Source organism: Bubalus kerabau, chromosome 1 (genome assembly GCF_029407905.1).
Source record: "Bubalus kerabau isolate K-KA32 ecotype Philippines breed swamp buffalo chromosome 1, PCC_UOA_SB_1v2, whole genome shotgun sequence".
Lineage (NCBI taxonomy): Eukaryota > Metazoa > Chordata > Mammalia > Artiodactyla > Bovidae > Bubalus > Bubalus kerabau.
In genome coordinates, this window is record NC_073624.1 from 116,073,068 (window position 1) to 116,087,406 (window position 14,339).

General features: G+C 38.5%; 1 protein-coding gene across 7 annotated transcripts in view; it reads right to left on the reverse strand.

The window, feature by feature from the left end:
* The window catches only part of ZDHHC17 (zinc finger DHHC-type palmitoyltransferase 17), a 99,479-nt gene that overhangs the window by 56,151 nt on the left and 28,989 nt on the right, over positions 1–14,339 (reverse strand). The gene's annotated exons all lie outside the window — the stretch shown is intronic.

Here is a 14,339-nt window from a genome sequence, read left to right on the forward strand (position 1 = left end):
ACAGAGGTTTGTGACACTATACAGGAGGCAGTGATCAAGACCATCCCCAAGACAAAGAAATGCAACAAGGCAAAATGGTTGCCCAAGGAGGCCTTACAAAAGCTGTGAAAAGAAGAGAAGCAAAAGGCAAAGGAGAAAAGGAAAGATATACCCATTTGAATGCAGAGTTCCAAAGAATAGCAAGGAGAGATAGCCTTCCTCAGTGATCAATGCAAAGAAATAGAGGAAAACAACAGAATGGGAAAGACTAGAGATCTCTTCAAGAAAATTAGAGATACCAAGGGAACATTTCATACAAAGATGGGCTCAATAAAGAACAGATATGGTATGGACCTAACAGAAGCAGAAGATACTAAGTAGAGGTGGCAAGAATACACTGAAGAACTATACAAAAAAGACCTTCACAACCCAGATAACCACAGTGGTGTTATCACTCACCTAAAGCCAGACATCCTGGAATGCAAAGTCAAGGGGGCCTTAGGAAACATCACTGTGAACAAAGCTAGTGGAGGTGATGGAATTCCAGTTGAGCTATTTCAAATTCTAAAAGATGATGCTGTGAAAGTGCTGCACACAAGATACCAGCAAATTTGGAAAACTCAGCAGTGGCCACAGGACTGGAAAACGTCAGTTTTCATTCCAATCCCAAAGAAAGGCAATGCCAAAGAATGCTCCAACTACCACACAATTGCACTCATCTCACACACTAGCAAAATAATGCTCAAAATTCTCCAAGTCAGGCTTCAACGGTATGTAAACTGTGAACTTTCAGATCAAGCTGGATTTAGAAAAGGCAGAGAAACCAGGGAGCAAATTGCCAATATCCGCTGGACAGAGAGTTCCAGAAAAACATCATTATGCCAAAGCCTCTGACTATGTGGATCAGCACAAAAGTGTGGAAAATTCTTCAAGAGATGGGAATACCAGACCAATTGACCTGCCTCCTGAGAAGTCTCTATGCAGGTCAGGAAGCAACAGTTAGAAATGGACATGGAACAACAGACTGGTCCCAAATCGGGAAAAGAGCACATCAAGGCTGTATATAGGCACCCTGCTTATTTAACTTATATGCAGAGTACATCGGGAGAAGGCAATGGCACCCCACTCCAGTACTGTTGCCTGGAAAATTCCATGGATGGAGGAGCATGGTAGGCTGCAGTCCATGGGGTCGCTAAGAGTCAGACACGACTGAGCAACTTCACTTTCACTTTCCACTTTCATGCACTGGAGAAGGAAATGGCAACCCACTCCAGTGTTCTTGCCTAGAGAATCCCATGGACAGAGAAGCCTGGTAGGCTGCAGTCCATGGGGTCGCACAGAGTCGGACATGACTGAAGCAACTTAGCAGCAGCAGCAGAAGAGTACCTCATGAGAAACGCTGGGCTGGATGAAGCACAAGCTGGAATCAAGATTGCCAGGAGAAATATCAATAACCTCAGATATGCAGATGACACCACCCTTATGGCAGAAAGTGAAGAACTAAAGAGCCTCTTGATGAAACTGAAAGAGGAGAGTGAAAAAGTTGGCTTAAAACTCAACATTCAGAAAACTAAGATCATGGCATCTGGTCCCATTACTTCATGGGAAATAGATGGGCAAACAGTGGAAACAGTGTCAGACTTTATTTTTTTGGGCTCCAAAATCACTGCAAATGGTGATTGCAGCCATGAAATTAAAAGACGTCTGCTCCCTGGAAGAAAAGTTATGACCAACCTAGACAGCATATTAAAAAGCAGAGACATTATTTTGCCAACAAAGGTCCATCTAGTCAAAGCTATAGTTTTTCCAGTGGTCATGTATGGATGTGAGAGTTGGACTATAAAGATGGCTGAGTGCTGAAGAATTGATGCTTTTGAACTGTGATGCTGGAGAAGATTCTTGAGGGTCCCTTGGACTGCAAGGAGATCCAACCAGTCCATCCTAAAGGAAATCAGTCCTGAATATTCACTGGAAGGACTAATGCTGAAGCTGAAATTCCAATACTTTGCCCACCTGATGGGAAGAATGAACTCATCTGAAAAGACTCTGATGCTGGGATGGATTGGGGGCAGGAGGAGAAAGGGATGACAGAGGATGAGATGGCTGGATGGCATCATTGACTTGATGGACATGAGCTTGGGTAAACTCTGGGAGTTGGTGATGGACAGGGAAGCCTGGTGTACTGCAGTTCATGGGGTCGCAAAGAGTCAGACACGACTGAGCAACTGAACTGAGCTGAACTTACTCACTGGCCTTTTCTGGTTCTGGGGTTTTTTTCTTGTCCTCCTTTCTCTATTTCACCATGTTTGTTAGTCTGCTTTGTTTTCACTGCTTTATTCCCCAGTTGGAACTCTGCTTTGGTCTTGTTTTTTGGTTTGTGTTTTAGTTTTGTTTGTAACTGGTCGATGCCATTTTTTATTTCCTTTTGTCACCGGGTTACTCTCTTCTACTTCTTTTTCCTTGGGCTGTTTTAATTTTATGTGTGTGTATGTGTATGTTCCTTTGTCTTCGCTTTTATTTGTCTGATTCTGTATTTCCCAGTTGTCTGGGGGGTTTTCCTTTGTTTCTTGTTTTGTCTTTTGTTTTAATCCCCTTTCATGCCATAACAAACAACTTGTGGAATCTTGGTTCCCCAACCAGAGATCAGGCCTGAGCCTCTGGAATGGGACCTCTGAGTCCAAGACCCTAGACTGCCAGAGAGCTCCTAGCCCCAAGAGTGTTAATTTGTGAGAACTCCCACAAAAGTCTCCACCTGTATCCAAGGTCTGGCAGCACCCAGCACAAGACACCTCACCCAAACAAGAAACAAGACAAAAACACAAACTCAATCATCAGCAAACAGGCTTCCCACAGACACCCTAAAACACCAGCTCACAAAGCCCTGCTCATCAGAGGGAAAAAAGCTCACCTCTTCCCACCAGAATGCAGAGAAAGTCTTCCCAGCCTGCAGCCACACAAACAACTGGACCAACCTACCCACCGTGGGCAGAAACCAAAAAGAAAAAGGAATACGACCCTAAAGCCTGAGAAAAGGAGACCCCAAACACAGTAAGTTAGAAAAAAATGAAAAGACAGAGAAATACTGCACAAGTGAAGCAACAAGTTAAAAACTTACAATACCAAACAACGAAGAGGAAATAGGCAAACTACCTGAAAAAGAATTCAGAGTAATGATAGTCAAGATGGTCCAAAACTTCGAAAACAGAATGGAGAAAATCCAAGAATCAATTAACACATTTAACAAAGACCTAGAGGAAATAAAGAATAAACAGAAAGAAACAGAAGAATTAATGCAATTAAAAACACTCTAAAAGGAATCAATAGCAGAGTACCAGGCAGAAGAACAGATAAATGAGCTGGAAGGCAGAATATTGGAAATAATTACTGAAAAGCAGAATAAAGAAAAAAGAATGAAAAGAATTGAGGATCGTCTCAGAAACCTCTGTGATAATATTAAACACACCAACATTCAAATTATAGGTGTCCCAGAAGAAAAAGGGAAAAAGAAAGGATCTGAGAAAACTGAAGAGATTACAGTTAAAATCCTCCCTAGCATGGAAAAGAAAACTGCCGATCAAATCCAAGAAGCAGAGTCCTCCCAAAACAGGATAAACCCAAAAAGAAACACACCAAGACACATACTAATCAATCTAACAAAGATTAAGTACAAAGAAAGAAATCTAAAAGCAGCAAGGGAAAAGTAACACACAAAGGAAATACACAAAGTAACACACAAAGGAAAGCTGTTAATCATTTTCATAGGATTAACAGCTCATCTTTGCAGAAACCCCACAGGTCAAGGGAATGGCAGGATATATTTCAAGTACTGAAAGGGAAAAATCTACAACTGATTACTGTAGGCAAGGATCTCATTCAAAACTGATGGAGAAGTCAAAGGCTTTACACAAAAGCAAGAGCTGAGGATCTAGCACCACCAAACCAGCTTTACAGCAAATGTTAAAGGAACTTCTGTATGCAGGAAACACAAGAGAAGGAAAAGACATACAAAAACAAATCAAAAACAAGAAAATGTCAAAGGGGACATATATATCAATAATTACTTTGAATGTAAATGGATTAAATGCTTCAACCAAAAGACACAGACTGGCTGAATGGATACAAAAACAAGATCCATATATATGCTGCTTTGAAGAGACCCACTTTAGAGCTAGAGATACATACAGGCTGAAAGTAAGAGGATGGAAAAAGATATTCCATGCAAATGGAAATCAAAAGAAAGCCAGAGCCGCAATCCTCATATCTGACAAAATAGACAAATAAAGAATATAGCAAGAGACAATGAAGGACACTACATTACGATCAAGGGATCAATCCAAGAAGAAGACATAACAATTGTAAATATTTACGCACACAACACTGGAGCACCTCAATACGCAAGGCAAACACTGACAGACACAAAAGGGGAAACTGACAGTAATACAGTGATAGTTGGAGACTGTAACACCCACTTACACCAATGGACAGATCATCAAAACAGCAAATTAATAAGGAAGCACAACTCTTAAATGACACACTAGACCAGAGAGACCTTACTGGTATCTTCAGGACATTCCATCCAAATGTAGAAGAATACCACTTTCTTCTCAAGCGAACATGGAACATTCTCTAGGATAAACCACATCTTGGGTCACAAGTCAAACCTAAGTAAATTTAAGACAACTGAATTGTACCAAGCATCTTCTCTGACCACAACACTATGTGACTAAATATCAATGACAGGGAAAAAAGCTTTAAAAAACACAAACACATGGAGGTTAAACAATATGTTTCTAAATAACCAACAGATTACTGAAGAAATAAAAAGGGCAATTAAAAAATTCCTAGAAACAAATGACAACGAAAACACAACTCAAAACCTATGGGACACAGCAAAAGCAGGTCTAAGAGGTAAGTTCACAGCAATACAATCCCACCTCAGGAAACAAAAATACCGAATAGACAATCTCATTTTACAGCTAAAACAACTAGAAAAGGAAGAACAAAAATCCGTCAAGTTAGCAGAAGGAAAGAAACCACAAAGACCAGAGCAGAAATAAATGAATAAGAAGTGAAGGAAACAACAGTAAAAACCAAAAAAACTGAAAGCTGGTTCTTTGAGAAGATAAACAAAACCGACAAACCATAAGCCATACTCATCAAGAAAAAAAGGGAGAAGAATCAAATAAACAAAATAAGCAATGAAAAAGCAGAGGTTACAACAGACAATGCAGAAATACAAAAGATCGTAAGAGCAACTATATGCCAATAAAATGGACAACCTAGAAGAAATGCACAGATTCTTAGAAAAGGTCAATCTTCCAAGACTGAACCAGGAAAAACTGAAACTATGAACAAGCTAATCACAAGGAAATCATAATCAAAACTGTGGTAAAAAATCTCTGAAAAAAACCAAAAGCCTAGGGCCAGATGGTTTCAAAGGCAAATTCTATCAAACATTTAGAGAAGACCTAATGCCTATGCTTCTCAAGCTCTTCCAAAAAACTGCAGAGGCAGGAACACTTCCAAATTTATTCTACAAGGCCACCATCACTCTGATACCAAAACAGATAAAGATATGACAAACAAAGAAAATTACAGGCCAATATCACTGATGAACACAAATGCAAAAATCTTTGGTGAAATTCTAGCAAACAGAATCCATCAACACATAAAAAGATCATACACCATGACCAAGCTGGGTTTATCCAAGGGATGCAAGGATTCAATATACACAAATCAATGAATGTGATACACCATATTAATAAACTGAAGGACAAAAACCATATGATAATCTCAATAGATGCAGAAAAAGCTTTTGACAAAATTCAGTGCCCATTTATGATAAAAACTTCCTCTAAAAAAAATGGCCATAGAGGCTATTTATATCAACATAATAAAGGCCATAAATGATAAACCCACACCAAACATTTTCAATGGTAAAAAACTGAAAGCATTTCATCTAAGGTAAGGAACAAAAAGGGTTCCTACTCTTGCCGCTATTATTCAACATAGTTTTGAAAGTCCTAGCCATGGCCATCAGAAAAGAAAAGAAATAAAAGGAATCCAGATCAGAAAAGAAGTAAAACTCTCACTGTTTGCAGATGACATGATACTATACACAGAAAACCCTAAAGATACGATAAGAAAACTAATAGAGCTAATCTGCTCTAGTAAAGTCACATGATACAAAATCAATACGCAGAAATCACTAGCATTCCTATACATTAACAACTAAAAATCAGAAAGAGAAATCAAGGCATCAATCCCATTTACCACTGCAACAACAAAAACAACAAAAAACCCTACAAATAAACCTACCTGATGAAAGAAATCAAAGATGGAGAGATATTCCATGTTCCTGGGTTGAAAGAATCAATATTGTGAAAATGATTATATTACCAACAGCAATCTACAGATTCAATGAGATCCTTATCAAATTACGAAAGGCATTTTTCACAAAACTAGAACAAAAAATTTCACAGTTTGTATGGAAACACAGAAGATCCCAAATAGCCAAAGCAATCTTGTAAAAGAAGAACAGAGCTGGAGGAATCAACTGTTCTGACTGCAGACTACACTACAAAGCTACAGTCAACAAAATAGTATGATACTGGCACAAAAATAGTAATATAGACCAATGGAACAAAATAGAAAGCCCAGAGATAAGCTATGCAACTACAGGCACCTTATCTTTGACAAAGGAGGCAAGAATATACAATGGAGAAAACTACCTTCAGTGAGTGGCAATGGGAAAACTGGACAGCTACCTGTAAAAGAATGAAATCAGAGCACTTCCTAACAGCACACACAAAGATAAACTCAAAATGGATTAAAGACTTAAATGTAAGACCAGAAACTGTAAAACTCTTAGAGGAAAACACAGGCAGAACACTCGATGACATAAATCAAAGCAAGTTGCTCTATGACCCACCTCCTAGAGTAATGGAAATAAAAACAAAAATAAACAAGTATAATCTAATTAAACTTAAAAGCTTTTGCACAGCAAAGGAAAGTATAAACAATGTGAAAAAAAAAAAACCCTCAGAATGGGAGAAAATAATAGCAACTGAAACAACTGACAAAGGATTAATTTCCAAAATACACAAGCAGCTCATGCAACTCAATACCAGAAAAGCAAACATTCCAATCAAAAAGTGGGAAAGAGACCTAAACAGACATTTCTCCAAAGAGGAAATACAAATGGCTAATAAACACATGAAAAGATGCACAACACTGCTCATTATTAGAGAAATGAAAATCAAAACTATAATGAGGTATCACCTATCAATCAGAATGGCCATCATCAAAAAATCTGCAAACAATAAATGCTGGAGGGAGTGTGGAGACAAGGAAAACTTCTTGCACTGCCAGTGAAAATGTACATTGATATAGCCACTATGGAAGACGGTATGGTGTTTCTTTAAAAAACTAGGAATAAAACTACCATGAAAAGAAAAAGTGAAAGTGAAGTCGCTCAGTTGTGTCCAACTCTTTGTGACTCCACGGACTGTAGCCTACCAGGCTCCCCCCTCCATGGGATTCTCCAGGCAAGAGTACTGGAGTGGGGTGCCATTTTCTTCTCCAAAACTACCATATGACCCAACAATCCCATTACTGGGCATATACCCTGAGAAAACCGTAACTGAAAAAGACACATGAAAGTCTAATCCTTTGAATCTATTTGTCACTTCCACTGTATAATTATAAGGGATTTGATTTAGGTCATACGTGAATGGCCTAGTGGTTTTCCCTACTTTCCTCAACTTAAGTCTGAATTTTGCAATCGGGAGTTCATGATCTGAGCCACAGTCAGCTCCTGGTCTTGTTTTTGCTGTCTGTATAGAGACATACAGACATACAGAAGACATACAGCCTTCTCCATCTTGGGCTGCAAAGGATATACTCTTGACTTGTATGCAGGTGAAAAAGCAACAGTTAGAACTGGACATAGAAACAAACAGATTCAAAATTGGAAAAGGAGTATGTCAAGGCTATATATATTGTTACCTGCTTATTTAACTTAGATGTAGAGTACATCATGTGAAATTCCAGGCTGGTTGAAGCTCAAGCTGGAATCAAGATTGCCGGGAGAAATAGTAATAACCTCAGATATGCAGATGACACCACCCTAATGGCAGAAAGTGAAGAGGAACTAAAAAGCCTCTTGATGAAAATGAAAGAAGAGTGTGAAAAAGCTGGCTTAAAGCTCAACACTCAGAAAACTAAGATCATGGCATCTGGTCCCATCACTTCATGGCAAATAGATGGGGAAACAATGGAAACAGTGAAAGACTATTTTCTTGGGCTCCAAAATCACTGCAGATAGTGACTGCAGCCATGAAATTACAAGACGTTTGCTCCTTGGAAGAAAAGCTATGACCAACCTAGACAGCATATTAAAAAGCACAGACATTACTTTGCCGACAAAGGTCCATCTAGTCAAAGCTCTGGTTTTTCCAGTAGTTATGCACAGATGTGAGAGTTGGGCCACAAAGAAGGCTGAGTGCCGAAGAGTTGATGCTTTGAAACTGTGGTGCTAGAGAAGACTTTTGAGAGTACTTCAGATAGAAAGGAGATCAAATAAGTCAGTTCTAAAGGAAATCAACTCTTTGTTTGCAGTACTGACGCTGAAGCTGAAGCTCCAATACTTTGGCCACCTGATGTGAAGAGCTGATTCATTGGAAAAGACTCTGATGCTGGGAAAGACTGAAGGCAAGAAGAGAAGTGGGCGACAGAGGATGAGATGGTTGGATAGCATCACTGACTCATTGGACATGAATCTGAGCAAACTCTGGGAAATAGTGAAGGACAGGGAACCCTGGCATGCTTCAGTCCATGGGGCTGCAACAAGTCAGACATGAATGACTTCATGTGGACTCTGGGAGTTGGTGATGTTACTATATGAAGTTACTATATGTTGTTATGTTGTTATAGTTGTTATATGCTATATATGCTATAACATATGTAGTTGTTATATATGCTATAGTTATGTTATAGTTGTTATAGTAACAACTATATGTTGTTACTTCATATAGTAACCCATAGCAGCCCATGGGTTGGGAAGTATAATTATATGCAGCACTATTTACAATAACTAGGACATGGAGGCGGAGAAGGCAATGGCACTCCACTCCAGTACTCTTGCCTGGAAAATCCCATGGACGGAGAAGCCTGGTAGGCTGCAGTCCATGGGGTTGCTAGAGTCAGACACGACTGAGCGACTTCACTTTCACTTTTCACTTTCATGCATTGGAGAAGGAAATGGCACCCCACTCCAGTGTTCTTGCCTGGAGAATCCCAGGGATGGCGGAGCCTGGTGGGCTGCCGTCTATGGGTCACACAGACTCAGACACGACTGAAGCAACTTAGCAGCAGCAGCAGCAGGACATGGAAGCAACCTAGATGTCTACTGACAGATGATAAAGAAGCTGTGGTACATGTACACAATGGAATATTACTCAGCCATAAAAGGAACACATTTGAGTCAGTGCTAATGAGGTGGATGAACGGAGAGTCTATTATACACAGTGAAGTCAGTCAGAAGGAGAAAAACAAATATCATACATTAATGCATACACAGCAGATATAGAAATATTGTACTGATGAACCTATCTGCAGGGCAGCAATGGACACACAGAGAGAACAGACTTGTGAACCCAGGAGGGGAGGAAGAGGGTGGGACGAAGAGAGCAGCATGGAAACATGAACACTACCATATGTGAAACAGAGAGCCAGTGGGAATTTGCCATATGACTTGGGGAACTCAACGTGGTGCTCTGTAACAATTTAGAGAGGCGGGACAGGGTATGAGGTGGGATGGAGGTTCAAGAGGGAGGGGACATATGTATACCTATGGCTGATTCATGTTGATACATGGCAGAAACCAACACAATATTGTAATTATCCTTCAATTAAAAACAAATAAATTTAAATAAATAAATACAATTATATCTTAAAAAATAAAGTTATTAGAATATTTTTCTAATATCCTGACTCAACCTTTCTAATAGCTGGCTTATGTTTGTCTTTTTTTTCATATTTAGTTGCATTTCATTTGTTTTGTTACAGACCCTGTAGTCATGCCTAGACTTTCCAAACTGAAAACATTACATCTATATATGATCTACAAAGTCAATGTATGATCAATGATCAAATTGGAATATCTGAAAGAGATGCAATTTTGAATTAGTGTCAATGTTTCATATTTCTATTTTCTGAGTAAAGAAGAAATAAATATACTTTCTTGTTATAAAGCAAAATAAATCTTAAATATTGCTTTAAAAAAAAAGCAATGAATATCCACTGTGTGTGCTACATCCATCTGGACCATATCAAGCTGCTCCTATAGAACCTAGGAGCAAGAGGGAGCTATGTAAATAAGATGGTCATGCTATTTGCTGCACTCTGAATAATAAAGGCGTTTGTCTCTACCAGAATCATGTATCGTCTGCTAGCATCCATGAAATAGTAATATGCTTTAGCTTTAAAGTAGGGTGTATCTCTAGACTCAAAAGTAAAAATCTTGAGGCTATGAATACTACTTGCTATTGAAAATAGTATTTATTCACAATTATGTTTGTTTTAGGAAAGTAACTTGCTAGACTATGTATTGTAAGAAATTAAGTTTACCCCTCTGAAGATATAATATACACAGACACTATAATTATTAACCCACTCTACAATTACTGACTTTATTCTGTAACCTCACTTGTCCATAAGTGGTGAATAATCCATAACCCAGGCAACATCAAGACTTTCTGTCTGCATTTCTCATTTTAGAGTTTCTTATTTATTTTTTACCCAAGACAAATGTGACTTATTGATCAACAGAATAAGATCAAACATATCTCAACTGCAACACTTGAAGCAAAAACATAATCAAGTAAATGCTTGAAAATTCTGAGAAAATTAAGTTCAATCTAGAAGTCTATGCTCAGCCAACCAACCAATAAGGTGTAAGGGCATAAGAGATAGTAACTTCAAAACATTTTCCTCCCAAGCACTCTCTTTCTCTCAGAAAGTTATCAGAAAGTTTAGTTATCTACTAGGAGCAGAGAGTAAACCAACAGATAGAAGCATCTGAGATGCAGGAAACTGAGACCAACAATGGAGCAAAGGGATTTTGCAGAACACATGCAAAGGTGTCTCAAGACAATGGCTGTATGCAGCTCTCAAGAGCAGAATGCATGCAAAGGTGCTTCTCGAGATGATAGCTGTATGCAGCTCTCAAGAGCAGAATGCATGCAAAGGTGCGTCTCGAGATGATAGCTGTATGCAGCTCTCAAGAGCAAACAGTCTTAGCTAGAACAGAAAGATGGAGAAATTCAGAAATGATTTCATCCTCTCCACTCCACCAAAAAAGAAACCAATAAATTATCTGATACTGTTTGTACACACAGATGGTTTTTACAGTTCTATTTAAGAGTATGGAACAATCAGTTATGATATACAGAAAGTTAAACAAATGAGGGGAAAAAAGCAACTATTACTTCAGACAAAAATAAAAATTCTACAAGAACAAAAATGGATCACTGAACACTTCTGGGCTTATCAGTGGGAATGTACATATGCACAACAGTTTAAACTTTACACAGTAATTTAACTAAAATTGTAACAGCAGATAGAGGAAGAAGTATTAGCAGTGAGGTGTTCTAGGACATCTGGCTATCCCCAAACAGAAAGTCAAAATAAAATAACTGATAAGCCAAGAAACAGCACAAAATTTGGCAACATTTAATAAAATTCATCCTCCCAAGATTCCTTCTCATAAGAATTCTACAGATATACACAAACATAAGCAAAATGCTATGTGAAGAGGGTATTAATCACAACACTGTATGAAATAGTAAAAACACTAAAATCAATCTAAATGTTCACCAATAGGTAAACCATTAAATAAAGTCCATACAATTGAATATTATGCAGCTTTTTAAAAAGAATGATGTAGCTCTAGTTGTACTGATATGAAAAATCTTCAAGAAACAAAAATTAAATGAAGAAAGCTGAAAAGCATTTGCTATCATTTGTGTAAAGAAGATAACTTTCTACATAAAAGTAACAACATAAAAATATAAAATACAATAATGAAAGAAACATCTGAAGTATTGAAAATAGTTACCTCGGGGGTATAGAACTAAAGGGTAGGGAGGGGCTGCTGTTTTCATTGTAAGACTTTAAGTACTATTTAATTTTTTTAATTGCTTAACTAAGATCATGGCATCCATCCTGTCACTTCTTGGCAAATAAGATGGGGAAACAGTGGAAACAGTGGCTGACTTTATTTTTCTGGGCTCCAAAATCCCTGCAGATGGTAATGCAGCCATGAAATTAAAACATGCTTACTCCTTGGAAGGAAAGTTATAACCAACCTAGACAACATATTAAAAAGCAGAGACATTACTTTGCCAACAAAGGTCCATCTAGTCAAGGCTATGGTTTTTCCAGTAGCCATGTATGGATGTGAGAGTTAGACTATAAAGAAAGCTGAGTGCTGAAGAATTGATGCTTTTCAACTGTGGTGTTGGAGAAGACTCTTGAGAGTCCCTTGGACTGCAAGGAGATCCAACCAGTCATCCTAAAGGAGATCATTCTTGGGTGTTTATTGGAAGGACTGATGTTGAAGCTGAAACTCTAATACTTTGGCCACCTCATGCGAAGAGCTGACTCATTTGAAAAGACCCTGATGCTGGGAAAGATTGAGGGCAGGAGGAGAAGAGGGCAACAGAGGATGAGATGGTTGGATGGCATCACTGACTCAATGGACATGGGTTTGGGTGGACTCCGGGAGTTGGTGATGGACAGGGAGGCCTGGCGTGCTGCAGTTCATGGGGTTGCAAAGAGTCGGACACGACTGAATGACTGAACTAAACTGACTGTGATTAAAATAACAGTAATTAAAAAGAAATACAGAGCCTACAGAAGGCTAGGTAATTTGAACCAACTCAATTAAAGAAAACTTTAAAAAGCTCAACAAAATATAAGAAATATTTCCTAAAAATAAAACTTAAGAAGATTAAGAGCACTCACCTTCATCAGGAGATTAAGATTCAGGAGAAGGTTAAAACTGCCCTAGAGACAATTTGCTGAAGCAGGAGAGTTGGCCCAGAGGCAACCTCAGCAGACAAAGCAAAAGAAGGGCTGGGACCGCAAGAGCTTGACTGCGGGAGCAGCTAAGAACCAGAATTAAACCTTGCTCTAGCATAGCCGTCAGCCACCTGAGTGCTTCAGAAAATCTAAAGCCTTAAAGTTGGGCTTAATAAAAACAAATGGTATCTTCTCACCTTAGGCCTCAAATTATTCAACAACTAAGTTTTCAAACATAATATCTAGTATACATTCAAAGATAAAACAGGCACACAAAAGAATAATACAACAGATACAGACCCACATGCTCCCAATGCTATCTTCTCAGACAGATTATATAATAACTATATATTTAAGTATGTAAGACAAGATGGAAAATTTTAGCAACAAAAGAATCAAATAATACAAGCTAAAAGAAAACTGAAATTCTAGAACTAAAAATCAAAATTAGGAACTCACTGAATAGATTTAACAGCAGACAACACATAGAGTACAAAAGAACTGGAAGGTAAGTCAGAAGAAGTTTCCAGAACGAAGCAGAGAAAAAAGGATGGTGCACATAGAAGAGAGGGTAAGAGACACTGTATATGATGAAAAGGACAGACATACATTTAATTGGCATTCCAGGAAGAGACAAAAAGAGAACGGGGCAGAAGCAGTATCTGAAGAAATGCGTCCATGCTAAGTCACATCAGTCATGTCCCAACTCCTCGCAACCCTACGGACTGTAGCCCACCAGGCTTCTCTGTCCATGGAATTCTCCAGGCAAGAATACTGGAGTGGGTTGCCATTTCCTCCTCCAGAGGATCTTCCCGACCCAGGGACTGAACCCGTGTCTCTTGTGCCTCTTGCACTTGCAATGGGTTCTTTACCACTAGTGCCACCTGGGAAGCCCTATTTGAAGAAATAATGGCTGAGATTTTCCAGAACTGATGAAGACATCAATCCACAGAATCAAGACTTTCTTGCAATCTCAGAGTAAATAAAAGAAATCCACACTTAGAATTGTCATCATGAAATTGCAGAAAACCAGAAAGAAAAAAACTTACAAGCAGTCAGAAAAAAAGAAAGAAAAAAAAAAAGCAAAGCCTTTAAAAGTATAATACTTAGACTGATTTATCAATAGTAACAGAAGCCAGAAAACAGTGGAATGATACTCTCAATGAGTCAACAACAAAAATAAAACAAAAATGGCCAATCTAAATTTCTATGCCATCTGAAACTATCCTTCACAAATGAAGATGAAATAAAAACATTTTCTGACAAACAATAACAGA